This window comes from Eriocheir sinensis, unplaced genomic scaffold, assembly GCF_024679095.1.
Source record: "Eriocheir sinensis breed Jianghai 21 unplaced genomic scaffold, ASM2467909v1 Scaffold1049, whole genome shotgun sequence".
In the NCBI taxonomy this organism is placed as follows: Eukaryota; Metazoa; Arthropoda; class Malacostraca; order Decapoda; family Varunidae; genus Eriocheir; species Eriocheir sinensis.
In genome coordinates this window covers 67,439-75,000 of record NW_026110351.1, presented here as the reverse complement: position 1 = coordinate 75,000, position 7,562 = coordinate 67,439, and the positions used below count along the sequence as shown (strand labels likewise).

At 39.6% G+C, this 7,562-nt stretch overlaps 1 long non-coding RNA gene across 3 annotated transcripts in view; it reads left to right on the top strand.

Annotated features, from left to right (window-relative positions):
* LOC126989096 (uncharacterized) overlaps nt 1-6,313 on the top strand; it is a 17,546-nt gene extending 11,233 nt beyond the window's left edge. The window contains exons 6-7 of one of the 3 annotated variants that reach the window (XR_007742869.1): nt 1,357-1,428; nt 5,561-6,313. This is a non-coding gene — a long non-coding RNA (uncharacterized LOC126989096). The remainder of the gene's footprint in view (nt 1-1,356; nt 1,429-5,560) is intronic. The other 2 variants (XR_007742868.1, XR_007742867.1) reach the window with 2 other exon arrangements.
* The last annotated feature ends 1,249 nt before the right edge of the window (nt 6,314-7,562 follow it).

Genomic DNA, 7,562 nt, shown 5'->3' with positions numbered 1-7,562 from the left:
GTATCCTATCTCAGGGCCGGCGGTGTTCACAGTGTCCCACCACCCTTTTAAGTCTGAGATTTTACCAGCACCTGAGAGGTCATCCGCATAAGCCACCTGTTTCACCCGTGTTTCTGCGAACGCGATTTCATTTTGGAGGACTGATAGGCCCAGGGCGTACATAGCCATGGCTATTGGGTCACCTTGTGTTGTTCCCTCAGATGATTTTAACACTTTCACCTTTCCACTGTGGCTATTTATGTATAAGTCAGTCGGTTATGTATAGGTATTTTCGACATACATAGCTAAGCTAGGGCACTTGGTTTTAATGTTATGTATCATAGTCTTTCTATTTATTGTGTTGAAGGCATTTTTGGCGTCAACAAGAAGCACTGCTTCGCACTCCACGTGGTCGAATATCTACCGCATGGCATGGACTGCTGCTTCTCCTCCTGCCTGCTGCCCCGCACAAACTTGGAGGTTCCCTGCTGCCATTCTCACATCTTCTTTGACGACAGCCATGATGCATTTGCCTACGATGCGCCGCAGGACTTCTCCGACTCCTATAGGCCTGCATCCCGGCCTCTTGTCCAGGGGAATGAGGCGGCATGCCGTCAGGGCGTCCACATAGTGGCAGCTGGAGGAGGCGAGTTTTCTTGCCAGTGCTGCAATGGTGTTGCGCAAGTCGCCAGCTGCACTGCCAAAGTTGGCGCTGCTCAGCAAGCTTCGCCATCCCCGTGCATCAAGTCCTGAGGGCCTACTACTACTACTACTACTACTACTACTACTACTACTACTACTACTACTACTACTACTACTACTACTACTGACACTACTACTACTACTACTACTATTATTACCATTACTATTACTATTACTATTACTAATACTATTACTACCCACCACCACCACCACCACCACCACCCCAACCCCAACCCACCACCACCACCACCACCCCAACCTACCACCACTACCACCACCACCTCCACTACCACCACCACCACCACTACCACCTTCACCTCTACCACCACCACCACTACCATCACCACCTCCACTACCACCACCACCACCACCACCACCACCACCACCACCACCACCACTACCACCACCACCCCACCACCACCACCACCACCACCACCACCACCACCACCACCCCCACCACCACCACCACCACCACCACCACCATCACCACCACCACCACCACCACCACCATCACCACCACCACCACCACCGTCATCACCACCACCACCACCACCACCACCACCACCACCACCACCACTACTACTACTACTACTACTACTACTACTACTACTACTACTACTACTACTACTACTACTACTACTACTACTACTACTACTACTACCATTACTGTTCCAGGTTGGCCTTCGGAAATCGCTCCTTCCTGTGATATAAAGGCATATTATACACACATTGGGAGGTGAGCGATGGGTAAGTATTAAGATTCACTCCGTGCCTTCAAAACAGGATACTTCGCCTCCATGTTATAGTTAAGGGACGAAATACATGTCCCTTAACCATAAAGTGAAGGCGTTGTTTTGGTGGCCACGGCGGACATCGGGAGGTGAGCAGCGTTGCCAATGATCCTACGCTTGGTTAGCCATTACCCCACGCGTGTTGAAGGTTTGGGCCGGGCATGGTATTAGGGAACGGTGCGTGTTCTAAAAACCAGACGACCCCGCGTGGTGCAGCTGGTCTCACATGCATGGGGGTAACCACTAAGCAAGCGTTGGATCGTTGGCAACACTGCTCACCTCCCAATGTCTGCCGTGGCCACCAAAACAAATGTATGTACAATGTGCCTTTCCATGACCTTTAATACTTTTTCTTTATTTTTGAGTTTTCCGCCTTCACATTATAGTTAAGGGACATATATTTCCTCCCCTAAATATAACATGGAGGCGCAGTATCCTGTTTCGGAGGCGCGGAGTGAATCTCAATAGTTAGCCATCGCTCACCTCCCAACGTGTGTATAATATGCCTTCATATCACAGGAAGGAGTGATTTCCGACGGCTAAGCAATACGGCACTGTCTCGTATGGGCGCTGAACCCTTCATAGAGCACCGACGCGTTCATGGCTGTCAAAGTTGTTAGGACAATATAGAACACAGTAATCCCTCGTTATATCGCGGGGGTCAGGCTCCAGAACCCCCCCGCGATAGGCAGAAATCCGCGAAGTAGCGACCTTATATTTATTTTGTCATTTACATAATTTATATATATTATTTATGTAAGCACGCATATCTCTGTGAGTCTCGCCTCAGCCCATGTAAACAAGGTCCTCAGTGCCAAGTTCTCGAGCATTTAACGGTAGCAAGCTGTAACACACTCCGCCTTTGTCTCCGAGCTAACCACCCACGAACCAACAAATGCTGTGGTCGCCAGGATACAGAACACAGTGTTGGTCACCTCCCGTCCATCAGTGTGCCGTGTACGATCACACGTGGGCAAACTAGCTCAGGCGGAAACGGCCGTAGGTGTGTTTTACATACGTGTGAGTCTGTCCACTCATCTGCTGTGCGCTACGGATTTTATTGCAATTTAATAATCTTAATAATCTTAATTTTTTTTATATTGTGTACATTTTTAATAATCTTAATAATCTTAATTTTTTTTATATTGTTTACATTTTTAATAATCTTAATAATCTTATTTTTTTATATTGTGTACATTTTTAATAATCTTAATAATCTTAATTTTTTTTATATTGTTTACATTTTTAATAATCTTAATAATCTTAATTTTTTTTTATATTGTGTACATTTTTAATAATCTTAATAATCTTAATTTTTTTTTATATTGTGTACATTTTTAATAATCTTAATAATCTTAATTTTTTTTATATTGTGTACATTTTTAATAATCTTAATAATCTTAATTTTTTTTTATATTGTGTACATTTTTAATAATCTTAATTTTTTTTATATTTACATTTTTAATAATCTTAATAATCTTATTTTTTTATATTGTTTACATTTTTAATAATCTTAATTTTTTTTATATTTACATTTTTAATAATCTTAATAATCTTATTTTTTTTATATTGTTTACATTTTTAATAATCTTATTTTTTTTTTATATTGTGTACATTTTTAATAATCTTAATAATCTTATTTTTTTATATTGTTTACATTTTTAATAATCTTAATAATCTTATTTTTTTTTATATTGTTTACATTTTTAATAATCTTAATAATCTTATTTTTTTATATTGTGTACATTTTTAATAATCTTAATAATCTTATTTTTTTATATTGTTTACATTTTTAATAATCTTAATAATCTTATTTTTTTATATTTTGTACATTTTTAATAATCTTAATAATCTTAATTTTCTTATATTGTTTACATTTTTAATAATCTTAATTTTTTTTATATTGTTTACATTTTTAATAATCTTAATTTTTTTTATATTGTTTACATTTTTAATAATCTTAATAATCTTAATTTTTTTTATATTGTTTACATTTTTAATAATCTTAATAATCTTAATTTTTTTTATATTGTTTACATTTTTAATAATCTTAATTTTTTTTATATTGTTTACATTTTTAATAATCTTAATAATCTTATTTTTTTATATTGTTTACATTTTTAATAATCTTAATAATCTTAATTTTTTTTATATTGTTTACATTTTTAATAATCTTAATTTTTTTTATATTGTATACATTTTTAATAATCTTATTTTTTTATATTGTTTACATTTTTAATAATCTTAATAATCTTAATTTTTTTTATATTGTTTACATTTTTAATAATCTTAATAATCTTTTTTTTATTTTTATATTGTGTACATTTTTTTAGGCTAGAAAATGATTCTTTTACTGCAAAAAAAAGTAAAATAATAAATATATTAAAATTCCTCTATACTGCAAAATCCCGCAATATAGCGAGAAATACAAAATTAAACATTTACCATTTAAAAATACACGATACAAAATTAAACATTTACCATTTAAAAATACGCGATACAAAACTAAACATTTACCATTTAAAAATACACGATACAAAATTGAACATTTACCATTTAAAAATACACGATACAAAACTAAACATTTACCATTTAAAAATACACGATACAAAACTAAACATTTACCATTTAAAAATACACGATACAAAACTAAACATTTACCATTTAAAAATACACGATACAAAACTAAACATTTACCATTTAAAAATACGCGATACAAAACTAAACATTAAATTTTACCATTTAAAAATACGCGATACAAAACTAAACATTTACCATTTAAAAATACGCAATACAGCGAGAGCACGATAAGTGAGCCGCGTTACGCAGAGGGATTACTGTAATACCACACGAGGCGCCTCATGGCTGCATCTAAGCAACTCGGGTCACAAGACAAACATCCGCTATACAAGTGGGTAGTAACCGGCCCTCTTGTCAAATTACAGGCATGCCAATTAAGAAACGTGAGCTGGGAAATAATGAAAAAAATGTGACAAAATTGAAGATTGTGAGAGAACGAGAGACAGTAGAAAGAAAAGCAAGGCAGCCTAAGATAGAGCACTACAGTCACACCCAAACGGATCGCTGCTACCCTAGACAGGAGCGGAGTTACAGCAGGTTATATGCAGACTTTGACCAGAAATGTGAGCACGGAAATAATGAAAAAAATGTGAGAAAATTAAAGATTGTGGGAGAACGAGAGGCAGTAAGAGAGAAAGCAAGGCAGCGTAAGATAGAACAAAGATTCTTCTACAATCACACCCAAACGGATCACTGCTACCCTAGACAGGAGCGGAGTTACGGCAGGTTATATGCAGACTGACCAGAAATGTGACCACGGAAATTATGAAAAAAATGTGACAAAATTAAAGATTATGAGAGAACGAGAGACAGTAAGAGAGAAAGCAAGGCAGCATAAGATAGAACAAAGATTCTTCAACAATCACACCTAAACGGATCGCTGCTACCCTAGTCAGGAGCGGAGTTACGGCTGGTTATATGCAGACTTTGACCAGAAATTTGAGCACGGAAAAAGTGAAAAAATGTGAGAAAATTGAAGATTGTGAGAGAACGAGAGACAGTAAGAGAGAAAGCAAGGCAGCGTAAGATAGAACAAAGATTCTTCTACAATCACACCCAAACAGATTGCTGCTACCCTAGACAGGAGCGGAGTTACGGCTGGTTATATGCAGACTTTGACCAGAAATGTGGGCACGGAAATAATGAAAAAAATGTGACAAAATTAAAAATTGTGAGAGAACAAGAGACAGTAGAAAGAAAAGCAAGGCAGGGTAAGATAGAGCAAAGATTCCTCTAGAATCACACCCAAACGGATCGCTGCTACCCTACACAGGAGCGGAGTTACGGTAGGTTATATGCAGACTTTGACCAGAAATTTGAGCGCGGAAAAAGTGAAAAAATGTGAGAAAATTAAAGATAGTGAGAGAACGAGAGACAGTAGGAGAGAAAGCAAGCCAGGGTAAGATAGAGCAAAGATTCCTCTACAATCACACCCAAACGGATCCCTGCTACCCTAGTCAGGAGCCGAGCTATGGGCCTCTAACTGACACCATCTCAATCTTTTCCAGGAGAATGATCCCAGGAAAGCCACGTTAGCGAGGGTTACCCCAACGCCTAACAATGGGTTTGCAGAGTTGGTACCACTGCAGAGAGTCAAGGTGAGTTTGATTTTTTGCTTGATTTCTCGCTTGTGTTTTAACTTAGAAACAAACGGGAGGCACATGTGGATAGATAAATCTTTCCTCTATCCACCCACACTTGGCCAAACACCACACACCCAAACACGCCCGAGAAAAACGCGAAAATGTCGCAACTTTCTGAGTCAAAAATGAAAAAAAATCTTGAAGTCGTGTTTGTTTTTGCTTAATTTCTCGCTTGCTTTTTAACTTAGAAACAAATGGGAGGTACATGTGGATGAACAAACTCTTCCTCTATCCACCCACACTAACCCAAACACCACACACCCAAACACGGCTGAGAAAAACAGGAAAATATCGGAACTTTCAGAGTAAAAAATGAAAAAAAAATCTTGAAGTCGTGTTTGTTTTTGCTTAATTTCTCGCTTGCTTTTTAACTTAGAAACAAATGGGAGGTACATGTGGATGGAAAAACTCTTCCTCTATCCACCCACACTAACCCAAACACCACACACCCAAACACGCCCGAGAAAAACGGGAAAACATCGGAACTTTCAGAGTCAAAAATGAAAAAAAAATCTTGGAGTCGTGTTTGTTTTTGCTTGATTTCTCGCTTGTTGCTTAACTTAGAAACAAACGGAAGATACGTGTGGATAGATAAATCTTTCCTCTATCCACCCACACTAAGCCAAACACCACACCCACATGGGAAACACTCCACTATCCACCACAGAGGCAGAGAAAGAGGGAGTGTATGTTACAGGCTACCAGTGAAGGGATATCCAGCACACCAATACCACATGGGAAACACTCCACTATCCACCACAGAGGCAGAAAAGACCTGGAGTGTATGTTACCAGGCTACCAGTGAAGGGATATCCAGCACACCAATACCACATGGGAAACACTCCACTATCCACCACAGAGGCAGAGAAAGACCTGGGGTGTATGTTACCAGGCTACCAGTGAAGGGATATCCAGCACACCAATACCACATGGGAAACACTCCACTATCCACCACAGAGAAAGACCTGGGAGTGTATGTTACCAGGCTACCAGTGAAGGGATATCCAGCACACCAATACCACATGGGAAACACTCCACTATCCACCACAGAGGCAGAGAAAGACCTGGGAGTGTATGTTACCAGGCTACCAGTGAAGGGATATCCAGCACACCAATACCACATGGGAAACACTCCACTATCCACCACAGAGGCAGAGAAAGACCTGGGAGTGTATGTTACCAGGCTACCAGTGAAGGGATATCCAGCACACCAATACCACATGGGAAACACTCCACTATCCACCACAGAGGCAGAGAAAGACCTGGGAGTGTATGTTACCAGGCTACCAGTGAAGGGATATCCAGCACACCAATACCACATGGGAAACACTCCACTATCCACCACAGAGGCAGAGAAAGACCTGGGAGTGTATGTTACCAGGCTACCAGTGAAGGGATATCCAGCACACCAATACCACATGGGAAACACTCCACTATCCACCACAGAGGCAGAGAAAGACCTGGGAGTGTATGTTACCAGGCTACCAGTGAAGGGATATCCAGCACACCAATACCACATGGGAAACACTCCACTATCCACCACAGAGGCAGAGAAAGACCTGGGAGTGTATGTTACCAGGCTACCAGTGAAGGGATATCCAGCACACCAATACCACATGGGAAACACTCCACTATCCACCACAGAGGCAGAGAAAGACCTGGGAGTGTATGTTACCAGGCTACCAGTGAAGGGATATCCAGCACACCAATACCACATGGGAAACACTCCACTATCCACCACAGAGGCAGAGAAAGACCTGGGAGTGTATGTTACCAGGCTACCAGTGAAGGGATATCCAGCACACCAATACCACATGGGAAACACTCCACTATCCACCACAGAGGCAGAGAAAGACCTGGGAGTGTA